At 48.7% G+C, this 22,909-nt stretch overlaps 1 protein-coding gene across 1 annotated transcript in view; it reads left to right on the forward strand.

Moving 5' to 3' along the window:
• Positions 1-22,909, forward strand: part of CYRIB (CYFIP related Rac1 interactor B) — a 418,393-nt gene that overhangs the window by 246,584 nt on the left and 148,900 nt on the right. The window contains exon 4 of the mRNA XM_033933027.1: positions 88-147. The gene's annotated coding sequence lies outside the window, so the exon portion shown is untranslated. The remainder of the gene's footprint in view (positions 1-87; positions 148-22,909) is intronic.

Below are 22,909 nucleotides of genomic sequence, written 5' to 3' on the forward strand. Positions count from 1 at the left end.
TTTGGATGGTTGAGATAAGTGTTAGGATATCTAGAATTTTATTATCAGTTTCTGCTCAAAATAACTATATTGTTTTCTTTTTCTTAGGTTTTGAATGTATTGTTGGGAGATACACATAAAATAAGATATGTGGTAGCGGAGCAAAAGGTAAGAAAACTAGAGCATGATCTAATAATAACTTTTTTTTCTCTTTAAATAGCTGAACTTACATATCATTGTAAAAATCATGGAGGGTCTTGTTCAAATCCAGCTCACAAAATATCTTGAGCAACATTCCCTACTGCACAATTCTCAATCAGGTTTCAGAACCTATTTTAGCACTGAGACAGTGTTGGCTACATTATTAGACCATTTAAATAGCCTACTGAGTAGGGGTAACTGCGCTGGTGCTTCAGTTCGACCTAAGTAGTGCTTTTGATTTGGTGGATCATACCAAATTATTGGCTTGTTTGGATGCTTTTGGCCTACTGGGTAATTAATGTTCTTCTGTGGTTTTAAAGGGTTTTTGGAATCAAGAACAATATCAGGTTAAGTTTAATAATCAGTTTTCCTTAGCAACAGCAGCAGATGAATTCAGAGACCAATGGGATAGCACACATCTACCAGCAGGCGGAGATAGAGAAACTGATTGACAGGTGGTCTTATTGGCTAGCACGCCTCCTGCATCTCCAGAGACCAATGGGATAGCACACATCTACCAGCAGGCGGAGATAGAGAAACTGATTGAGAGGTGGTCTTATTGGCTAGCACGCCTCCTGCATCTCCAGTATGCTCTATCTCCCAGCAGGTGATGGTTGCTATTCAACTAGCTCCTGGATTCTGGCTGTGGCTGTAACATGCTTTTCTCCTGTTGAGATTTTCTCTTCAGTGAGACGGCCATTCTATTTCTGTAGAGTTTTTTCTCTTCAGTGAGACAGGGGTGTCCGGCTGAACGGTGCCAGCTTTAGGGGTCACTCCTGGGCCTCCTGGGGTCACTCCTGGGCCTCCCCAGGTCCCTGCCTCATCCTCCCTCCAGTGATAGAGGATCTATCTGGGTCTCTATTTTTTCTTCTTTCCCTTACAAAAAAAAAAAAAGCAACAGAGACCACTTTTGCTATATATGATTGTGCCCTGTCAGTGGTGCTCAACCGGTGTCTACCGAGGTCTGCCAGCCCTGTCCGCCAGGTTGTGAGTATTTCTTTTTATATTGTGACTGCGGGTTATATTTTCTGATGGTGTTGGAGCTGTGAGTTTAGTTTGAAGTTGTCTTAGAACTGCGGGTTTTGTTGTTGGTTTGGTATTTCTGTGGAAATTGCAGCTGCGCGTGGTTCAACAAATAGATGATTTATTTTTCAGACTTTTGGAATGTGTAGAAATGTTTCGATGGAGGGATCCAGATATGTATTTTGGGCACAGTTGAATGAGCTGGTGCCTTCCCGCGCGCAGGAGGCGCGAGCTTGTTCTCATGCATGGACGGGAGAGTCCTTGCAGTGGTGGCCTGTTCACTGAGGCTGCCATTTGCACAGCGTGTACAGTGCCTGTGTTTCAGTTGACCAGATGGTCAGTTTGTAGAACCAGTGCCTGTCGGCGAGCTGGAGGCTCGCGCTTGTGCTTCAACGCTGGCGGGAGTGCCGTGGTGTTTTTTGAGTCCGTTATGGCATCTCACTTCGCGCTGCGCATACCGCGGTCTCCCTGTTTCTGGACATAGCCGCGTCTGCGGGTTGCAGTTACCAATAATGCGGCAGTTGGACTCTCTCCTGAGGCTGTTGTTTGGGCCTCTCTACTTTTTCTAGCATGGGAGTCATCCTGAATTACCAGAGGGAGAACCATTGCGTGCTTGGCTCCTAGGTTGAGGCTTGTTCTTGCATTGGGGCGGCAGCAGTCAAATTGCCGCTGAGGGATGTCAGCGGCAGGGGGATAACCGGATCTTGGTTCAAATCTATCCTCCTCTCTCCCGGGGTCCCTGTATGGTGAGGCTTATACAGTTTGTCTGTTTTCCTCTTCTTTGCGCCTTGGGGCTGTGCTGCTGGTGTCTGCTAGCGCTATAGAAATAATTTATCGTCCTAGAGTGCTAGGTTTCCTGTTGGGCTGCACTCTACGGAGAGAGTGCGGTAGCCAGGTGGCGCCTTGCCTTTTCCAACGGTTTTATTTGTTTCAGGAGTGATGCACGGTCCTGTGTTTTACAGGATACTATACAGACTTATGAGGCTACCGTCTTCTCCTGACGTATGATTCGCAGTCCCCTTATTTTTGCCTGTTTGCATAGTTATTTGGGGGTTCATTTCACCTTGCAGCCAGGAAGTGGGGGGAGCCAGGGTTATATGTCAGTTTGAATCCTCCCTGAAGTTTCTCTTTTGGAATGGGTGTCTTATCTTTCAGACATCCGGGTACATATACTTTGTCTTGGGGCACTGTATTCAGTTTCTACTTTCCCCTGGTATTGGGGAGCAGTTTTTGTGGCGCTGTTTTTACTCCTAGCCATCACGACCCTGTTTTCAGAATTCCAATCTGTATGGTCCTGGTTGACTGTTTTCTTCTTCTTCTTCTCTTCTTTCTTGCACCGCAAATCTGGAGTTTTCTCAGGTCGATTCTTTCTTTTATACAGAAATTGCACCTCTCATCCAGCTCGTTCCCCGACCTCCCGTGTGTCATTTGCGTGGGGTCTGTCAACACATTAGGTTTCTTGCGGAAGGGGGGGGGGGAAGAAGAATGTCTAATCAACTTTGAATCCTCTTCTCCCTTTCCTGATTCTTTCTAAGGCTTGCTGTATATTGAGCAGCCTAAGGTGATATGGGTGCAAGGTCCCCTTCAAGGCTTCCTGGAACACGGGACAGTTGTTCCTGTTCCTCCAGAATAAAGTGGCAAGGGAAGTTATTCAGTTTTCTTCGTAGTGTCCATAAAGGGGGGATCGGTCGGTCAGGGGCTGAATCTCCTATGGGTCGATTAGTTTCTCAAGGGTAGACGTTTCTGAAAGTAAATTGTGAGACCGATTATTACAGCGGGGCTACAGTGAGAGTTCTTTACAGAGCTCGGTCTCACAGGGGTCTACTTGCATATCCCCATATGGCCGTCACATCAACGGGGTATTCGCTGTGACATCCTTGGCAGCCCTTTCAGTTCGGCTGATGCCATTTGAATGTGCCCCGGCTCCATGAACATTTTAGACAATGTGGGCAGTCGTGGCGTTTTGGCGCAACCAGGAGATTCAGGTACTTTCTTTCTTAGACGACTGCTTGATTCGGATGTCTTGCACCTAGGTCACTTCGTCAGACACTAACGGGTGATTTCTTTTATTTGAACTTCTTTTCTTCAATTCTTTGGAGGTGAATCTTCAAATTTCCAATGAGCTTTTTTCTCCTGTACTAATTATTGGAATATGAGGGGATATTGTTCACGTATATTGTTCACGTAGGGGAGGAATGTGTTTCTTCCCAGAGTCTGGGGTGACAGATTCCAGTCTCAGGTTTGCCTTCTTCTGTCACCAAGAACAAGAATATGGGATTCTGTACAGGTTCTAGGACCTGTGGGGGGGTGTCCACTGGGAACTTCAGCTCGCTTTCCCATGAGAGCGCTGCAGCGGTCGCTTTTATTCCGGTGGTTCCCTGCATCTCAAGACTCCAATTGTGGTTTCTAGTAGGCTCCTCAAGCATCGCTCAATATTATTTGATGGCTCAGCGGGATTAATCTTGTCAAAGGCATGCCTCGGTCTTTGCTGGACTGGCTCCAAGTCGCCATACATCTCAGGCTGTCAGGTTGGGGGGCTCAGTGCCTTCAATTATTCGGGCAAGGAGTCGGTACTCGTTCCTTCTTCTGGCCTGAAGCATGGTCAGACTACCGTTTCAGGAGTTTCAGACCATTCTTCCGGAATGACAATGTTGGTCTTTTGGGACAGTGTTATGACAGTGGTATTACCCTACAGCCCGGAAAGTATGTGATGTACTCATTTAGCGAGTAAAGTAATGGTTCTACTTCAATGGGTGGACTCTAGTCTTCCTATTCTGTCAGCGCCTCATTTTACAGGACAGGAAATGGGTTTAGATAGACTTGCTCGACGCAAATTCTGGGCATGGACCGTCTGTTGTATGTTGCAATGTACTGCGCTGTTTATGCCTTTCAGCGTTTTAGAAATATTAAGTGGTAGTAGTAGTTAATTCTTCTACATCCTGGACATTGGGTCCTATTTGCTCAGGCGTTCCAGCTCTTTGTATTAAGGTGAGATCTCCTGGAACTAGACCTCATGGCTTCGTCTTGAAATTCCAAGCTTCCTAGCTTCTTCGGCAGACACAGGGGATGGCAGTCAGAGGGGGGTAGCAGCGTTGCTTCTTTCTCACCTCTGGTTTCTCTTTTTTAAGTGTTATCCCCTGGACGATGATTGGATGGATTTGCCCTCTCGAGCTCGCTTTCCGGGTGCAGTAATTAGTTATTCTCCGGATTGGCTGTGCAATCCTTGCTCTGCGGATCAGATGAGTCTTTCGATGGCCAAACTGTTGAGATTCCTGGTATCTCCGGATTTACTCACCTAGGGTCCAATCCTCATGGATTTTCGTCCTCCTTTGCTATTCTGACCTAGCTTTTGAAAAGTCATGGCTGATGTGTATGTGTTATGCGAAGCAGGTTATTTCTTCTCTTCACCGAGCGATACAGACGTCTTCACCTGTGGCTTATGCTTCCTTTTGGAGGCTTTTCCTTTCTTGGGTGCTTATCAGCTTTGGCACCCTTCCAGAGTTCTATGTTTTCTATTCTTTATTTTTTGGGCTCATGTGTATTGCCAAGGGCTTGGCGTGTTCTTCTCTTCAGTTTCGTGTGGCAATCTTAGATTGTTACAGGAGATGGTATCTTTGTTTACTTTTCAGCTTCATGTTGTTCAGTTCCTTAACAGATGTACAATATTTTCGTACATCTCTTCTGATGCCCTGTCCAGAGTACAGTCTTTAGGTACTTCTTAGCAGTTTACAGAAGGCTTCATTTCAACCTTGTCTTTTGAGACTCTAAATGGCTGTGAACTTGAACCCGGTGTTTCTTGTGGCCATGGCTTCAGCTCAGCAGTTTTCTGTGTTGCAGGCCGGGTAAGGTGGGGGTTCTTCTTTCTGCCTTACAAATTCTGGGGTGTCGGTTCGGACTGCACCACTATTTCTTTCTTGGTGGTGTCATCCTTTCTTTTCTGCTGCTCTCACTTTTCCTTCCTTCTTCCTGGGAGGAGGACTGGGGAGGCGAGCTTTTCTTCACCTCTTTGTATTCTTTGAGGGACGCAACAAACGTATGGCAGCGTCCATAGTCTCCATTGATCGATGGGTCCTAAAAGCCATTCTTTGTGCTTACTTGATGGCAGGGAAGCGGTTGGCGGAAGCACTTCCTGACCATTCAGCCGGAGCAATGGCGGCTGCTTGGCCTCAGTCCAGAGGTTTTTTCTTTGGAGGAGTTTTGTCACGTGGCTAATTGGTCTTCCAAGAATATTTTATCTCAGCCTTACCGGTTGGATGTTGGGGGCGCATGTGGAGGCTGCGTTTGATGCTTCGGTTGTTGCAGAGGCTGCGTTTTCTTCCCACCCAGATTGAGGATTGCTTTGCTACATCCCATTGGTCTCTGGATTCATCTGCTGCTGTTGCTAAGGAAGGAAAAATTATGTTCTTACCTGTTAATTTTCTTTCCTTTAGACACAGCAGATGAATCCAGAGTCCCACCCTTTCTAGATATTGACTGTTGGTTTTTTCTTTTTCAACTTTCGCAGTCTGTTGTTCTTGATAGTTGTATTCTGGATTGTTACCTTTTGAAATTTGTTGGGAAATAAGTTTTTTAAATGCCGAGCATATGGATGGTTAAGAATGCTTGGGCAAGGAGCAATACTGGAGATGCAGGAGGCGTGCCAACCAATAAGACCACCTATTAATCAGTTTCTCTATCTCCGCCTGCTGGTAGATGTGTGTGTAAGGTTTGATAGTGTGTGCCCCCCCCCAAAGTGAGGTTGTAGGGGTTATGTGAGAGGCGCTCTTACAAATGCCAGGTCCTAGGTTCAGTTCCCTCACAGAAGATTCACCAAGAGTAGAATCAAATAAGAAACACAGCCATAGGTGATTGCATAAAGAATATATTATGGAAATAGTCTTACAGAAAAGCAATATTTATAAGCATTACAATTAATGAGAGAGCAAAGCAGTTTCCCTGCCTTACAGAGTCCAGAAGGAAGCGTGAAGTTCCAGGGAAAGGCAGATAGAAAGAAAAGGAGGATGGGGTGATGGTCTAAGCTTCGGGTTCCATAGATAAAGAGAAGGATAGACAGAGAGATAGCCAGAGAGAGCTGCCTGTGTGTTGCAGAGAGGAGGCTTTTACAGCTTGGAATCTTATTCTGAATATAGAAACTATTGTATGTCCCAGTATCTTTCTGTTTAGAATTTGTAAACTGTTTGAAACAATGGTTAATTTAATTGATAAGGAAGGTGTGATACTTGCAGGCATGGTAGATGGGATTAGGCTCTGGCTTCTTTGTCCCATTCAAGCAGCCTATCTTCTTGATAAACAATCCAGTTTGGCTGGATGCTTAATGTATGTGAATTCTGTGCAGGAGCACAGAATTCTGCATCAACATTTCAGAGTCAGATAATTTCCCATAGGCCTTTGCTAACATTAGTTCTGCCAACTGAAAATGCTGATTGCTAGCAATAGCTATGCTGACAGTGTGCTATCCCATTGGTCTCTGGATTCATCTGCTGCGTCTAAAGGAAAGAAAATTAACAGGTAAGAACATATTTTTTCCTTCCTCTAAATGGAAAAATCCAAGTGGTGTACCCCTGGGTTCCCCACTTTCACCTACATTATTTAATGTATATCTTTTCTCTCTGGGTTACAGTTTGAGTAACCTAAGTACAGAACTGTTCAGCTATGCTGATGATATCACAATTGTCATACCTTGTGCTACAGTATTATCTCATATCTCTCATAAAATTGAGTCTGTGTTGAAATTGATGAATTCTTGGATGCAGGATTTCAAACTCAAGCTTAACCCTGATAAGACAATGTTCTTTGTTGTGTCGCCACATAAGATTATTCACGAGCCATCGATTAGTATAAATTCTACCTTGTATATAATTCATCCAACAATTAAAATACTGGGAGTTATTTTGGATCAGCTCCTGACCATGAAAAAACAAATAGATGCTGTGGTACATAAGGGTTATTACACACTATGAAAACTATGTACCACTAAACCCTTTTTTGATTTTAAACTTCTGGTACAATCTTTATTACTGAGTCTTTTGGATTATTGTAATATTGTATACTAGTTTTTTAGCCCGTTACATTAACGGGTGCTAGAATAGATGTGTAGACTTAGGCATTTCTTTCTTTCTTTCTGTCTCTCTCCCTGCCCCCTTTCTTTCTTTCTGTCTCTTTCCCTGGCCCCCTGTCTATTTTTCTTTCTGTCGCTCTCCCTTCCCCCTGTCTGTCTTTCTTTCTGTCTCTCTCCCTGGCCCCCTGTCTGTCTGTTTTTCTTTCTGTCTCCCTGCCCCCTTTCTTTCTTTCTTTCTGTATTTCTTTCTGTATCTCTGCCTGTCTGTCTTTCTTCGGTGGCAGAAGATATTTCCCTGTTCCCAGAAGTCTTAGTATCTGGATTTACTTCACTGATATGCATTGCCACACTTCATAGGGGAATAATACTAAGAGAGAATTCTATAAGGAGCCATTCCATCTATAAATTTATTTGTTACATAATATACCACAATTCCTTTGGTTAAAGCGGTTTACCTACTAAAATCAGAAAGTTAGTAAAGAGCTCCATTTGTTGTAACTTACACACATTCAAGAGGAGTAAAGTATAACGTGCTCGCTGTGTAGGACCTGTAGCTCATCCCCACAGGAGTTAATTAAAGGCCTGCTCAAATAAATATATTTTTAAAGCCTTCTTGAAACTGGGGAGGGTTGATATTCTTCTAACTGACTGGGGTAAAGCATTCCAAAGCTTAGGTATGGTGAAAAAGAAAGTGGAATGCCTCTCTGCTTCATTGGAGGCTTTGGAAGGGTGGGGGGGGGGAGGGAAAATCAATTGGCATCTAAAGAACATAAGGAAGAATCAAGTTAGAGAAGGGACATAAAATTTTAAATTGGAACCGGTGAGGGAGAGGTAACCAATGTAAAGACAGCGGAAGAGGGTACAATAGTCGTACAGTTTTGTGGAATTTGGAGACATCGTAATTCACATTGAGTAAGGCCTGAGTGAATGTTATTGCAAAAATCAATATGGGAACGTACAAATGCATGCAGTAACATCTGAAGGGAATGGATGGAAATCAACTTCTGAGGCGAAAGGGCGGATTTGAACCTTCTGTTTGCCCCTTCCCCTCCCCAGCCTCGCTCGCTCGCTCCTCCTTCCCAGATGGCGATCCAGGGTGACCGGGTAATGGCGTACGCCACATGCGGCCACTGAAATAGGAAGGCCGCCACAGCCTCCCTCCCGATCTGTGCTGTACCTTTTCCGTCATTTGTGGGCGCAGCCAGCTGGAAGCAACGACTCCGACCTTTACCGGGCCCTGCAGTAGCTCGCACTCCCACATCCCTGCCCTCCCAGCAGGGAGTTTTGAAAGCAGCTATACGCAGCGGCGCGAGGTGGAGAGCAGGGAGGCTGTTGTGAAGTAATAACCACGCATGCGCACTCTTGCCGGCACATCCCGACAGATCAGGGAACACGCGGCGAGAGTGCGCATGCGCGCGTAGCGTTTTATTATTATAGATTTAACAATTCCCAAGAAGGACATGGTTAGACTCATACTGATCAATAGTAATAAAACCCTAAGCGCGCATGTGCACTTAGGGTTTCGTGATCCCTGCCACCGTGTTTTCTGTTCCCTGGCCGAATTCTATTATAGAACACAGTGGCAGGGAACACTCGGGAGCTTCCCCCCTCCCGCCCTCATTCATCAACCACTGCCGACGCCTTCAAAGGAGCCTGGTGAGGATCGCGGCTGGCTGTAGCAAACTTCGCAGACAGCACAGCACCTTGGTAGCACGTTTCCTCTGACGTACGCGATCGTGTCAGAAAGAACGTGCTATCAAGATGCAGAGCGACCTGCGAAGTTCGCAAAAGCCAGCCGCGATCCTCACCAGGTTGCAAACGACCATGCTGGACCGGGGGAGCAGGGAAAAGGTGCTACTGGACCGGGGGGAGCAAGGAAGAGGGACAGGGGAAGCAGGACCCGGGGGAGAAGGGAAGAGGGACAGGGGAAGCAGAACCTGGGGGAGCAGGTAAGGGGTGCTGCTGGACTGGGGGAGCAGCGAAGAGGTGCTGCTGGACCAGGGGAGCAGGGAAGATGTACTGCTGGACCGGGGGGAGCAAGGAAGAGGGACAGGGGGAGGAGGGAAGAGGTGCTGCTGGACCAGGGGAGCAGGAAAGAGGGACAGGGGGAGCAGGGAAGAGGTGCTGCTGGTCCAGGGGAGAAAGGAAGAGGTGCTGCTGGACCGGGGAGCAAGGAAGAGGGACAGGGGGAGCAGAACCTGGGGAAGCAGGTAAGGGGTGCTGCTGGACTGGGGGAGCAGGGAAGAGGTGCTGCTGGACCGGGGAAGTAGGGAAGAGGTTCTGCTGGACTGGGGGAGCAGGGAAGAGGTGCTGCTGGACTGGGGGAGCAAGGAAGAGGTGCTGCTGGACCGGGGGAGCAAGGAAGAGGGACAGGGGGAGCAGGTAAGGGGTGCTGCTGGACCGGGGGAGCAGGGTGAAGGTGCTGCTGGACCGGGGGAGCAAGGAAGAGGGACGGGGGAGCAGGGAAGAGGTGCTGCTGGACCGGGGGAGCAAGGAAGAGGGACAGGGGGAGCAGGTAAGGGGTGCTGCTGGACCGGGGGAGCAGGGAATAGGTGCTGTTGGACCGGGGGAGCAGGGAATAGGTGCTGCTGGACAGGGAAGTGGGGTGGGGGAGGGAAATGCTGCTGCACAGGGAAATGGGGGAGGGTATGCTCCTGGTGAGAAAAGGGGGCTGGGGCTGAAAGGGAAAATATGGGAGAAGGGGGCTGGGGGTTAATAATGGGTTTGGAGCTAGAGCTGGGGCTGAAAATAGGGGACATGTAAGGGATGGAGGCTTTACTAGCACCCATTAATGTAACGGGCTTAAACACTAGTTCAGAATAATCTACGGTCTTAAAATATGATCATGTGACTCCATTCTATTGTGAGTTGCATTGGCTGCCAATGGAGGCTCGTGTTTTCTTTAAGTTGGGTTGCTTTTGCTATAAGATTATGTATGGTAGCGCTCCGTTTTATATGGTTACTAGATTCTCTCTAGCATCATATAAAAATAGAAAATCTCATGCCCTGTTTACCTTCCCATCCGTACAGGGCTGTAAAAGCAAGAAATTTCTGAACCATACTTTAGCATTCCTAGCAGCTTCACATGACGGAGAATTTCGATTGTTATTGCTTGGAGCCTGTTCTTATAAACATTTCAGAACTCAACTGAAAACTTATCTTTTTTCAAAATACTTGGTTAAATAATTGCATTCTGTCATTCTTAAATTATCTTTAGTTTATAATCTTCTTACCACCTCTTCCCACTTTGTTACTGCTGCTAGGTTATCAATTTGTCTATGCTGCTAATTCATTTCTTTCTGTCATTCTTAAATTGTCTTTAGTTTATAATCTTTTATAAACCGCGTAAAACTTATGGTTACGCGGTTAAGAAGCACTATGTTATGTTATGACTTTCTTTCTTGTTAGGGTATACAAGAGGGTGTGGTGTTTACATAAAGTGCACAAAAAAGATGTATTTTTTAATAATTTTCTTTCCTATGTTGCCAGAACATGAACTCTCTTCTCTAGGAGCACATTTTCCAAGGGTGGGGAAGGGATTTCCCTCAAGGACTAAGGCTATAAGGTGCCCGGTATAAGAGGCTGCCCCTCATTCTTCCACTAATCTAGGGTCCATTGTCCTCCTGATTCTGTGACAGCAGCAAAAGGAAGGTGATATGTGGGACCAAGTTACCTGTGTGCATGGCTGCTAGCTCTACTGGTTATACCCCCTCTGATGTAAATGTCTTGTGTCAGAGGGATGTAACTGGCAGACCTAGCTGAGATTCACGCAGGAAACTGGCTCTGCCCATCTTCATTTTGCTTTTATAGCTAACTTTTCAGCTTGCCCTGACTGAGGAAGGTAGTATGATGGGGACCGAAGGGGCGTGGGAAGGAGGGAGTAAGAAAAAGCAGGTAGTGCTGTTTCAGGGACAGAGAAAGAGAGAAGAGAACAGATGGAGAACGGGATAGTATTGGATGGGAGAGAAGAGAGAGACAGAATAGGGTAATGCTGCATGGGGAAGGAGACGCAGAGAGAGGGAAGAATGGGGTAATACTATATAGAGAAGACATATGCACAGAGAACCCTAAGGATTTTAACTTGCCCCATCTACATCATCCTAGTTCTGCTCCTCTTTAGCCTATGGCCAAGGCTCTCCACTATTTTATTTTTTTCAAGTTCTCCAGAAGCTTCAGATCACCTCATTTTGCCTAAAAACTGGCAGGGATGGAGTCCTCAAGCCACTTTACCCCTAATTCATGTCAGGTTTGCTCTGGATAGGTGCCTGAAGAGCACTCTAATGCTATGTGCTGCACACTAAATGAAGTTGGGGGGGGGGGGGAACAGTTGGCTTAGCCTCACTTTTGCTCTTTAGGGCTGAGGATTGGTCTGTTGGTTAGGAGTAAATCCCTTCCGGAACCTCGGAACAACGGTCATCCTAGACGCAGCGGTGTGGAGGCTGTGGAGCCCAAGAGACACAAGCTGGATCATCTAAAGGAGACTCTGCACTGTCTAACACAGCATTTTCTCTGGAATTTGTCAATCTAATGTGGAGAGTCTGGATGGCCAAAATCTCAAAGGGGTGGCTGGCAGCACACCAGGAGGCACACGAGAGGGTTGGGGCTCCCAAGGCGCATCTGCCTCAGTTTCAGAAGCTGGCCAGTATCTGATAGGCCTTTCCGAGGGAGACGTAGAGGATGAAGGGTTTATTTCTATGCCCTTACTGTCACAAAGTGAGCCCTCCCTGTCGGGAGATGTGGGGTCACAGCCAGGTGTGCTTGTGCTAGATACAGTGGTGGCCCTTGATCAAGGGGATGACCACACGGTCCATCGGCTGTTCAGACTCTTTTAGAGCTTATTGCTGACTCTCTGTGGGAGTAAAACTTGGACTTCTAGCAGGACCCATTCATATGTCAAATCGATTAAACCGTGGAGATGGGAAGAAAATCAGGCCATCTACTGCAGGAATTGGGGACAAGGCTTTTTACTGCCCCTTGAGAGCTTTTTTCTGCCCTGAGAGAGGACTTGCTTCCCTTGTAATTAAAAATAAAATATAAAATTGAACCCGGGTTGGCATCTCGAAGTCCAGCAGCTCCCCCATCCCCCATTCGAAACTGGAAGTTACATCAATGAGGGATTCAGCAGAGGGAAGGCCTTGAGGCAGGCCTTTGAAGGTTATTGTCCCTGGAGGCTGAGCCTACTGAAGGTAAAATAGTCGCAGGCCAAGAGGGGAGCTGAGGAGGAAGGTATAGGTGTGCAGAATCACATGGGGGGGAGCTGCTGGACTCTTGCGGGGGCAGCTGGACTCTGGCCTGGTCTGGGGGCTGAATAGAAGGGAGATAGGGGCTGAAACTGGACCTGGTCTGGGGGCTGGGGCTGGAGAGAAGAGAAGAGACAAAGAGCATGTTGGCCCTGCAAGGTAGAGTGACTGAAGCTAAAAGGAATGGAAAGAGGTACTAGACCCATTAGGGCTAGAAGGGACTGGTCCTACCGGGAGGGAGGGGGGAGCTGAATGGAACATAAGAATAGCCCTATTGGGTCAGACTAAAGGTCCATCAAGCCCAGTAGCCCATTCTCATGGAGGCCATGGTGCAATCTCATTTGGAGTATTGCGTTCAATTCTGGTTTCCTTATCTCAAGAAAGATATAGCGGCGCTTGAAAAGGTTCAAAGAAGAGCGACCAAGATTGTAAAGGGGATGGAACTCCTCTCGTATGAGGAAAGACTAAAACGGTTCAGAGCTTGGAAAAGAGATGGCTGAGGGGAGGTATGATTGAAGTCTACAAAATCCTGAGTGGAATATAACGGGTACAAGTGGATTTTTTTTTTCCCTCTGTCAAAAATTACAAAGACTAGGGGACACTCGATGAAGTTACAGGGAAATACTCTTAAAACCAATAGGAGGAAATTTTTTTTCACTCAGAGAATAATTAAGCTCTGGAATGCATTGCCAGAGGATGTGGTAAAAGTGGATAGTATAGCTGATTTTAAGAAAGGTTTGGATAAGTTCCTGGAGGAAAAGCCCATAGTCTGTTATTGAGAAAGACATGGGGGAAGCCACTGCTTGTCCTTTATTGGTAGCATGGAATATTGCTACACCTTGGGTTTTGGCCAGGTACTAGTGACCTGGATTGGCCACCGTGAGAACAGGTTACTGAGCTTGATGGACGATTGGTCTGACCCATTAAGGCTATTCTTATGATCTTATGACCAATCCAGGTCTCTAGTACCTGGCCAAAACTCAAAGAGTAGCAACATTCCATGCTACCAATCCAGGCAAGCAGTAGCTTTCTCCAATGTCTTTCTCAATAGTAGACTATGGACTTTTCCTCCAGGAGACTGTCCAAACCCTTCTTAAAAACAGCTACGCTATCTGCTCTTACCACAACCTCTGGCAATGCGTTCCAGAGCTTAACTTTTCTCTGAGTGAAAAAAATATTTCTTCCTATTGGTTTTAAGAGTATTTCCCTGTAACTTCATCAAGTGTCTCCTAGTCTTTGCAATTTTTGACGGAGTAAAAAAAATTGATCCACTTGTACCCATTCTATTCCACTCAGGATTTTGTAGACTTAAATCATATCTCTTCTGCCTTCTCTTTTCCAAGCTGAAGAGCCATAACCTTTTTAGTCTTTCCTCATACGAGAGGAATTCCATCCCCTTTATCATCTTGGTTGCTCTTCTTTGAAACTTTTCTAGTGCTGCTATATTTTTCTTGAGATAAAGAGCCCAAAATTGAAAGCAATACTGCATATGAGCTCGCACCATGGAACGTTAACAGAGGCATTATAACATTCTTAGTCTTGCTAACCATCCTTTTTTAATAATTCCTAGCATCCTGTTTGCTTTTTTGATCACTGCCGCACATTGAGCGGAAAGTTTCATTGTATTGTCTACGATGACACCCAGATACTTTTCTTGGGTGCTAACCCCCAAGGTGAACGCTAGCATTTGATAACTGTGATTCGGGTTATTTGGGCAACAGCTCCTCTAATCTGGAATTCCTTACCAGTCCACCTAAGGGAGGGAAAAAAACAGATAAGTTCAAAGGGGCTTTGAAAAGTTTCCTTTTTAAAGATGCATTTGAGTCATATAATCTTACTCAGACTCATGCATCACAATTTTTGTTTGCTCTCGATGTGCACCTTAAACACCATGAATTCTAAATGTCTCCCCCCTCCTCATTTTGTTTTAACCCTTTTTACGTATACTTTTCTTAACTTATTGTAGTTCAACCTTCTCCCATCTTGTTTTCCATACGTCTGTTTATTCGTCAGTCGTTGCTACGTTTGTCCTTAAAAGATTACATGTACTCCCCGTTTTTATTGTACATCGCCTAGAAATTATGATATGCGATTAATCAAAATTTTAATAAACTTGAATCTTGAATTTGAAACTAAGGATTGGAGGGAGAGAGGAAGGGATGAGAGGTGAGGGGTTGGAGGGGAGAAAGTGGTGAGAAGCTAGGGGAGAAAGTGGTGAGAAGCTAGACCTTGAGGAGGGAAGCGAGAGTGAGAGACCTGGAATAACTCAGACTCCCTTCTCTACCTATTGTGGCTCTTTGTAAATCTTGGGTCAAAAATTTAGGATAAAATGGCTCTTCGCTTTAAAAAGGTTGCCAATCTTTGTTATGAATAGCAGTGAACAGAAGAGCGCTGTAGAGTGAATATGTAGATGTTGACATACCATAGTATAGACCAGTGTTTCTCAACTTCTTCAAGCCAAGTACCTATTTAGTCTAACAAATATCAACTTACCCCTGCCCAAACTCTGCCCCAGACCCCACCCCCATAATAATAATCCTAATTGTAATGCAATTTCTTCTATCCATTTTTCATATACAAACAATATAATCTTAATACATAACAGTAACCACTGTCCATCCAATATTTTTTTCTTTCTGTCTCCTGCACGCTTCCTCTCCTCTGGACCTCATTCCCTTCCCCAACCAACATCTCTCTCCGTCCCTCTGAATTCAACTTTTCTTCCTCTCTCTTCCACCCCCATAGGCAACATGTCTCCCTCTCTCTCTCACTGTCCTCTCATTCCCTCCCTTGCTACAAAGGGAGTGGGGAAAGAGAGAGAGAGAGAGATCCAAGGTGCATCTCTCCCACTCCCTCTACTGCCACATCCAACATTTCTCCCTCCTTTCCACCAGTCCAACATTTCTTTCTCTCTGCCTCCTGCATGCTTCCTCTCCTCTAGTCCTCATTCCCTCCCCCCAACCAACATCTCTCTCTCTCTTTCTCCCTCCCTTCATTCCAGCTTTTTACTCTCTGCCCTCTCCTTCTTCCTCTGAGTGTGACATTTCTCCTTCCCTCCTTTCTGCCTTTCCCGTCCATCTCTCCCTCTCGAGTCCAACACTTTCTGCCTCCTGCAAGCTTTCTTTCCATCACCCCTTCCCTCAGGTATGACATCCCTCCTTCCCACCCCCTAATCCATCTCTCCTCAACCGCACTCACAACATGTTCTCTCTCCATGCCCCATTTCTCCCTCTCCTGCACCCATGTCCATTTCTCCCTCTTATCACTTTCACTCATCCTGCAACAATTTTCCTTCCTTCTTTCTCCCCAAACCCCATTCACAACTAATATGCTCTCTCCCCAAGCACAATCTCACCCTCTCCTCCAGCATGCAGCACCTTTCCTTTCCCTCCCCTTCTGCCAGGTCTAGCAGCACTTCTTCTCCCTTCCCCTTGTCCAGCAGCACCTCTCCCTCTCCCCATGTCCAGCAATACCTCTTCTCCCTGTCCAGTAGTACCTCTTCTCTTTCGTTGTAGGCAGTCTGGCCTAGCAAAGGCCCTGAGGCTGCCTGATGGAACTGAGGCTAAACTAACACTAGTGACAGCTGTGTGGGTAAGTTAAAAGCACACAGTGAGCTGCCACTAGGGAGAGGAGCGGTACTGCTGAACTAGCAATTCCATCAGGCAGCCTCAGGGCCTTTGCTAGGCTGGATACAACGTCCTCTTTCGTCGGAGGTAGGCTGGCCTAGCAAAGACCCGAGGCTGTCTGATGGAATTGCCGGCAAAACTAATGCTAGTGGCAGCTGTGTGGGGAAGTTAAAAACATACAGTGAGCTGCCGCTGATGTTCTGAGGGGGTAGGGAGGCTGGGGAGAGAATACGAGTAAGGCGGGAGATACATGACGGCAGAAAAAGGAGACATACAGTGCTGGCGCCGCGTATATGCGACAGCAGAAGGAAGTTGGGAGACATACAAAACTGGTGCTGCATACCCCTACAAGCGGCTCATGTTGAGAATAGAGAGTTGCGCGGGGACAGAAATCCTACCTGTCCCCACCCGTCCCCGTGAGGAATCCCTCCCGTCCCCATGAGGAATCCCTCCATCCCCACCCGTCCCCGCGAGGAATCCCCTTCGTCCCCACCCATCCCTGCGAGGAATCCCCTTCGTCCCCACCCGTCTCCGCGAGGAATCTCCTCCGTCCCCTATAAACTTCAGAAATAGTTATTTAATTTAATTATGCTACTGAAACCCATTTATAAATAAGCAAAGAGACTTTATTAATTTGATAATATTAATTGGGAAGAATACATACTTTGTAAACGGGTTTCTACCAGAGCCTCTAATGTTTATAAAATTTTATCAACACAACTAATATACTCCTTTATCCTGAAGCAAAAAAAAAAGAAAAAAGAAATATAATTTTTTTCCTACCTTTGTTGCCTGGTTTCTGCTTTCCTCATGTTCTTATTCAGTTCCTTCCATCCACTATCTCTCTTCTCTCTGCGTCTTCAATTTGCTCTGTTACTATGCCTCTCCCTTTCTCCCCCCTTCAAAATTGGTCTGCCACCCATCTTCTTCCCTCCGCTCCCCCCATAGTCTGGCATCTCTGTCTTCTTCCCTGCCAGCATCTTCTCCCCACTCTCTCTTCCCCATTTCCCTTCAGCGTCTTCTCCCCACTCTCTCTTCCCCATGTCCCTTCAGCGTCTTCTCCCCACTCTCTCTTCCCCATGTCCCTTCAGCGTCTTCTCCCCACTCTCTCTTCCCCATGTCCCTTCAGCGTCTTTTCCGCCCCACTCTCTCTTCCCCATGTCTCTTCAGCGTCTTTTCCTCCCCACTCTCTCTTCCCCATGTCCCTTCAGCGTCTTTTCCTCCCCACTCTCTCTTCCCCATGTCCCTTCAGCGTCTTTTCCTCCCCACTCTCTCTTCCCCATGTCCCTTCAGCGTCTTTTCCTCCCCACTCTCTCTTCCCCATGTCCCTTCAGCGTCTTTTCCTCCCCACTCTCTCTTCCCCATGTCCCTTCAGCGTCTTTTCCTCCCCACTCTCTCTTCCCCATGTCCCTTCAGCGTCTTTTCCTCCCCACTCTCTCTTCCCCATGTCCCTTCAGCGTCTTTTCCTCACCACTCTCTCTTCCCCATGTCCCTTCAGCGTCTTTTCCTCCCCACTCTCTCTTCCCCATGTCCCTTCAGCGTCATTTCCTCCCCACTCTCTCTTCCCCATGTCCCTTCAGCGTCTTTTCCTCCCCACTCTCTCTTCCCCATGTCCCTTCAGCGTCTTTTCCTCCCCACTCTCTCTTCCCCATGTCCCTTCAGCGTCTTTTCCTCCCCCCTCTCTCTTCCCCATGTCCCTTCAGCGTCTTTTCCTCCCCACTCTCTCTTCCCCATGTCCCTTCAGCGTCTTTTCCTCCCCACTCTCTCTTCCCCATGTCCCTTCAGCGTCTTTTCCTCCCCACTCTCTCTTCCCCATGTCCCTTCAGCGTCTTTTCCTCCCCACTCTCTCTTCCCCATGTCCCTTCAGCGTCTTTTCCTCCCCACTCTCTCTTCCCCATGTCCCTTCAGCGTCTTTTCCTCCCCACTCCACCTTTCCTCCCTTCCTCCCTTCCTGCCCCTTACTTTCGTGGCGCTTCCCCACCCACCCGACAACAGAACAGACCCGGTCCGACAAACCTCCCTGCCCTGAATCCAGCTGCTGTAAGAAGGTAATTTAGATTCGCGGCTACAGGGCAGGGAGGTTTGTCGGACCGGACCTATTGTCGGTCGGTCGGGGGAAAGCACCATGAAGGTAAGGGGATCTGGCCGGCTCTGCACCCCCCTAAGGCTGCCCAGGGTCAGACCGCTCCCCCCCCCTTTGGTACGCCACTGCCTTGAATTTTTCCTACCTGCCCTGCCGCAGCACACAGCCGACCGGAAGTCTTCCCGATGTCAGCGCTGACGTCAGAGGGAGTGAGGGCTTTGCTTAAGCCCTCCCTCCGACGTAAGCACTGACATCGTGGAAGACTTCCGGTCAGCTGTGTGCTACAGCAAGGCAGGTAGGGAAAAGAAGACGAGCCTCGTGGCCAGGGCTGTGGAGTCAGTAGATAAATGTTCCGACTCCGACTCCTCAGTTTTTTGTACATCATACTCCGATTCCGACTCCAGTACCCGAAATTTCCTCAGACTCCGACTCCTCAACTCTGACTCCACAGCACTGGTTAATTTTCAGATCGTTAAAATGGAATGTCAAGTTGAGAGAAATGAGCATTATCCCAGGACAAGCAGGCAGGTATTCTCACTAGTGGGGGTGATGTCATCAGACAGAGCCCCGGTACGGACGTCTCACAAGCACGTGTTGCTTGTAGAAACTTAAAGTTTCTAGATGCCCGCACCGCGCATGCGCCGGTGCCTTCCTACCCGGAGATCCGGGCGTGTCTCCTCAGTTCTTTCTTTTCCGCGGAGCTGAGAAGTTCAACTTCTTCATGCGCTAGCTGAATTCAGTTAAATTTGCCTTCCTTGTCCGCGTTTTCGTTTTCTTTTAATTACAGTTAACAGTTCTTTTCTTTTTCAGTAAAAAAAAAAAAAAAAAAAAGAAGATTATTTCCTCCGGCAGGTCGAACGGGCCGGCCACGTGGCTCAGGCCCACTGGCTTCGACCTAGCGGCGGAGATTTACCGGCCTATGTCCCGGCCAATCACCGGGTTTAAAAAGTGCAGCAAGTGCCAACGCGCGATTTCACTCACGGACCCTCACCGGCGCTGTTTGCAGTGTTTGGGCCCTGACCACATCCCGAAATCGTGCGGGCCTTGCTCTACCCTTACGGCACGCTCTTTCAAGCGGCGTTGCCTATTGTGGGAATCGATGTTCAAGATGGACGCAGCTAAGGATCCCTCAGCCTCCACTTCATCTGATACCTCCCCGGTTCGGGCGAAACCGGCATCGACCACTCCTGCATCGAGTGTGGTGAAACCGGCATCGCTCACCCCGACACCATCCACGAGCTCGACGTCGGTGCCTGCCCCGGTCTCCTCTGTTCAGGTACCTCTTCCTTCCACAGTGCCACCAATGGTCATCAAAGTGCCGAAAGCTACTAAGCAGAAGCACTCGGCCTCGAAGGAGCGCGATGTCCGTGCAGGAGGACCCCCTTTCGGTGCGGATCCCTCCTTATCGGCTTCGCTACGGTCCGTGCTGGAAGCTCAATTCGTTGAGCTCATGCAGACCATCGGACCCGGGCTCATCGCTGCCATACAGGGTGACCTCCCGGTACCGGTCCAAAGGGGCGGTCCGCCCCCTCCCCCTCCCCCACACCGTTCGACCTCGACAACCGACGAGGACGAACGGGGGAGGGCGGCGATGCCCACGCGGCAAGCCTCGATTACCGATATGCCGCCATTAGAACCCATTACGCCTCCGCGCCAACATGGGACCAGACCTCCGATCGATACTCGAAGCCCTGGGCATAGTCAGGAAGAGTTCTTCCGTACTCCTTACCAGACTTGGGTAGCATCGCAAGAACCCGCATCGCAAACCCAGTTGCGATCCACTGCTTCCAGCCCTATCCACTTGGGGGCCTCGGGAGACCATGCGATGCACAGACGATCCCGATCCCCGTCCCGCCACCGAGACGGGCACCGATCGAGACACTCATCCTGGCACTCCTCACGCCATTCGGAGGTGTCACCGCAGAAAAAACTGCAACGTAGGGGATACTCCTCATCAGAGGTGTCCCCCCCGAGGGGCCCGGAGTACGAGGAGACACTGGTGCCCGATTCTCCTTGTCACTCCCCGATGTCCACGGACCTGGAGGCCTCCTCCTCCTCCAGCCCGTCCCACAGACCGACGCTGGCGGAACAATTGTCCTTCTCATCATTCCTCCGACAAATGGCGGAGGATCTGGATGTGACCCTTGACACGGGCTCCCGATACTCCAAAGAGTATCTGGACACCATGCATTTACCTAACCCTCCAACGGAGTCGCTTCGGCTCCCCTTGCATAAATTACTGGACCAGACCTTCATGCAGTGCTTCGAAACGCCGTATTCCATACCGGCGATCCCCAGCAAACTCGATGCTCGATACCGCATCGTGCACCATAAAGGGTTCGAGGGCCCTCAACTCTCCCACCAATCCCTACTGGTCGAGTCCTCCCTTAAACGCTCTCATCCCTCCCAGGTCTACGCCTCTGTACCGCCGGGCCGAGAGGGGAGAACGATGGACAAATTTGGTAGAAAATTCTACCAAAACTCCATGATGGCGTCACGGGTGCTAAACTACAACTTCTTTTTCTCTTCCTATCTGGAGTTCTTCTTGCCGGTGCTCCGCAAGTTCACTCCGTTCATAGACAACCAAGCTCGATTCGAGTTCGAGGAAGTGGTAGCCTCCCTCTCCCAATTACGCCTCCAGCTGATGCAATCCTCCTTCGATGCATTCGAACTCTCGGCACGCGCCGCCGCAAGCGCGGTAGCTATGCGTCGCCTGGCATGGCTCCGTACTATCGATATGGATCCCAACCTACAGGACAGACTCGCCAACGTACCATGTGCTGGAGCTGACCTGTTCGATGAGTCTATCGAAACTGTTACCAAGAAGCTGTCGGATCATGAAAAATCCTTTCAATCCATCCTGCGGCCCAAACCCAAACCTCAACAGTCTCGACCTTCCAGGCCACCCCTGATTTACCAGCGGCGTTACATGCCCAGACAAACGCCTGCTGCGAGACAGCCTGCGAAGAGACAACCTCCCCAGAAGTCTCAGCAAAAACCTCAGCCACCGGCGGTACCTAAGGCTCCCCAGCCCTTTTGACGCCCCCCCCGGGAGCATAACCTCGGCCTCTCCCATAGGGGGCCGCCTCCATCTTTTTTACCATCGATGGGAGGCCATAACCACGGACCTATGGGTCCTCACCATCATAAGAGAAGGATACTCTCTTCAATTCCACCGGGTCCCCCCGGACCACCCTCCAAGAGAGTATCCTTCAAGCTCGACGCAGACCGCCCTGCTTCTTCAGGAAGTCCAAACCTTACTTCAGCTTCGGGCTGTCGAGCCGGTCCCGTCAGACCAATTGAACCGAGGGTTTTACTCCCGGTACTTCCTCGTCCCGAAGAAAACGGGCGACCTGCGACCCATTTTAGACCTTCGAGCCCTCAACAAGTTCCTGGTCAAAGAGAAGTTTCGCATGTTGACTTTGGCTTCTCTATACCCCCTCCTCGAGCAGAACGACTGGTTATGCTCCCTGGATCTCAAGGAGGCCTACACTCACATCCCCATTCACCCGGCCTCCCGAAAGTTCCTCAGATTTCGGGTGGGAAATCTGCACCTACAGTATCGAGTGCTACCATTCGGCCTATCTTCGTCCCCCAGAGTCTTCACAAAGTGCCTGGTGGTAGTGGCCGCGGCACTCCGGGACAGGGGTCTACAGGTATTCCCATACCTCGACGACTGGCTCATCAAGGTCCCGTCAGCCCCAGAGGTCACTTCGGCGGCCTTGGCTACAACCTACTTCCTCCAGAATTTGGGCTTCGAGATCAACTTCTCCAAGTCTCATCTACAACCCACCCAGTCCCTCCCCTTCATCGGAGCGGTCCTGGACACCACCCGACTCCGAGCATTCCTGCCTCGGCAACGCATGGAGTCCCTTCTTCATCTCAGCCAATCGGTGTCTACTCGCCAAACCCTACCGGCGAGACAACTGATGGTGCTCCTGGGCCATATGGCCTCCACAGTACATGTGACACCCTTTGCCAGACTCCACCTCAGGATCCCCCAGTGGACCCTGGCATCACAGTGGAATCAAACGTCCGATCCACTATCCAAACGCATCTTAGTCACACCTGCTCTTCGGCAGTCTCTACTTTGGTGGATGACCTCTTCAAATCTATCCAGAGGTTTGCTGATGCACTCTCCCCCCCATCAGAAAGTTCTCACAACCGATTCGTCGAACTACGCATGGGGGGCCCACCTGGAGGGTCTCCGCACCCAAGGAATCTGGACCAGTGCGGAAAGACTACACCAAATCAATCTACTGGAACTCAGAGCCATCTTCAATGCGCTCCAAGCTTTCCAACACCTACTCCACGACATGGTAATCCTCATTCGCACAGACAATCAGGCCGCCATGTATTACATCAACAAGCAAGGAGGCACGGGCTCGGCCCTCCTTTGCCAGGAAGCTCTACGAGTCTGGGACTGGGCGGTGCGCCACAACACCCTACTCAGAGCAGTATACATCCAGGGGGAAAACAACGTCTTAGCAGACAAACTAAGCCGTCTGCTACAACCGTACGAATGGACTCTCCATTCCAGCCCCCTTCACCAAATTTTCACGCAATGGGGGACGCCCCAGATAGACCTCTTTGCGGCTCCCCACAACTCCAAACTGCCTCAGTTTTGCTCCAGGATCTACACTCCTCATCGCCTCGAGGCAGATGCTTTTCTACTGAACTGGGGGAAACTATTTCTATA

Source organism: Geotrypetes seraphini, chromosome 2, assembly GCF_902459505.1.
Source record: "Geotrypetes seraphini chromosome 2, aGeoSer1.1, whole genome shotgun sequence".
NCBI classification, from domain to species: domain Eukaryota; kingdom Metazoa; phylum Chordata; class Amphibia; order Gymnophiona; family Dermophiidae; genus Geotrypetes; species Geotrypetes seraphini.